A 2,211-nucleotide genomic window follows, 5' to 3' on the forward strand; every position below is an offset into this window, starting at 1 on the left:
TGCGCCTTGCCACCCTAGTGTCCTAGGGTTTAGCGGATGCGATCTGGAGCAGCCTGCAAGGCTCTCTGCGCCCTCCACGCGCGCCCCGCAGGAAATGAGCGTCTGGTCTCCAGCAGGATCCCAGTGCCAGAGTCCGCTCCCGCCACACGGGGACTCCTTCAAGAGGAGTCCGGGGTGCAGTCCATCGTGCCCGAGAGCTGGTGCTGTGGAGACTCCTACGAGCGCAGAGAGAGCTTTGTGGGATGGTGGTGGAGGAGGAAGCTGGGGGTCGAGTGAATGCTCCAAGCTCTGACTCTGAAGACCTCACCAAAACCCCGCGATGCCCACCACGGCCAGATTCCTGGGCCATTCAAAGGCCATCCCGGCTGGACTCCAGCCTCTCTGTTGGGAGACTCCGGAGCCCTTCATTGGCTTCCAACAGGCTTTGGTTTTAGGCAATTTTCATGACCTCCCTGGTCCTTGATTTCCTTACACACTGAGCGAGGGGATTAAACTCTATAAAGAGCTGCTGCCCTGACCGGTGTGGCTCAGTGGATAGAGCGTCGGCCTGCGGACTGAGGGGTCCCGGGTTCGATTCCGGTCAAGGGCATGTGTCTGGGTTGCGGGCACATCCCCAGTGGGGAGTGTGCAGGAGGCGGCTGATCGATGTCTCTCTCTCATCGATGTTTCTAACTCTCTATCTCTCTCCCTTCCTCTCTGTAAAAAATCAATAAAATATATTTAAAAAAGAGCTGCTATTTCTAATGACCCCCCCATCCTTCACCCCTCCCTCCCCCCAAGCGCAGAGGGAAGCTCTGGGTTTTCAGAATCTGAACTGGGAGTTGTGACAGGAGACTGAACCCTCCACTGATATGGACTCTGCTTTGTCAGATCTTCCCATTTTCTCAGAGCGTCTGGAACCTCTGAGATTTATGCTCTGTTGGCTAAAACAAACAACAAAACCTATGCTGGCCAAAGACAGCATATCTCAAAATGAATGCAGTTCCTTTGGGCACCAACTTAAAATTCCTGATATGCTTTGAGTGGTGACGTTCTGTGATCCCACCTTATGTGGAATTAACCCTGCCCTCCTCCCCTTTCAAAAAATATTTTCCCAACTTTATTGAGATACAAATTACATATAACATTGCATAAGTTTAAGGTATACAATTTGATGACTTGATATATGTATATATTGCGAAATGATTACCATAATAAGGTTAGTCAACACATCCATCACCAAGCATAATTATAATGTGTATGTGTGTGGTGAGAATTTTTAAGATCTGATTTCTTAGCAACTTTCAAGTATTCCATATCAAAGTATGGAGCACTTCTTCATTCTTTCTTTTATAATTGTAAATGGCCCATTGTGTGGATATAGTACAGGTTTTAAAAAATTTTTTTGTTGCTAGACACTTTGGTTTAATATTTTCAAAATATGCCTGTTAAGTTACAAATTGGATTATATCCCAAATTCTAGCAAACATAGTGCTATACATAGTGCTATAATATAAAATTAATAGTTCTTCAATGAATAACTATACATAACATCTTTTGCATATATGCAAATGTATTTGAATGACAATTTTCTAGAAGTGGCATTGCTCAAGACATAAAAGCATTTAAAAAATTTGTAGAGATTGCCACATTGAACTTCATAGTGGTCTAACCATTTTTCACTTTTGCAGTAAGCAGTCTTTGGTAGAGGTGACTGTCGGGACTGCGTTTGAATCATTAATCAAATGTCTGTTGAGAGCAAAGAAGGCAATGTTGAAAAGCATGATTTCTCAGGAATGCAGTTCTCTCAACCTGTCCTCAGTTCTGAATGCAGGGTGTCTTCTCAGTCATTTAAAGTATGGTGGGGAAGGGCACTGTTCCTGAGAACATTACCTCAAGTTACTTTTTTTGTGGTCTGTGTGTCTTTCTTGTAGTAATTAATTATAAATTTAAAAATGCACCCTGGTTGCCCAGCTGACATGGCTCAAGGGTTGAGCATGGATTCCTGGTCAGGGCGTATACCTGGGTTGCAGGTTGGATCCCCAGTAGGGGATGTGCAGGAGGCGGGAGGCCACCAATCCATGTGTCTCTCTCACATTGATGTTTCTCTCTCTCCCCTTCCCTCCCTCCCTTCCACTTTATCTAAAAGGGAAGAAAAAAAAAATCGGGTGAGGATTAACAAAACAAACAAAAATGACAGGAAAGTAGGAAATGACTTTCAAAAAATAAAAA

The sequence above is a fragment of the Myotis davidii genome, unplaced genomic scaffold (assembly GCF_000327345.1).
Source record: "Myotis davidii unplaced genomic scaffold, ASM32734v1 scaffold32, whole genome shotgun sequence".
NCBI classification, from domain to species: domain Eukaryota; kingdom Metazoa; phylum Chordata; class Mammalia; order Chiroptera; family Vespertilionidae; genus Myotis; species Myotis davidii.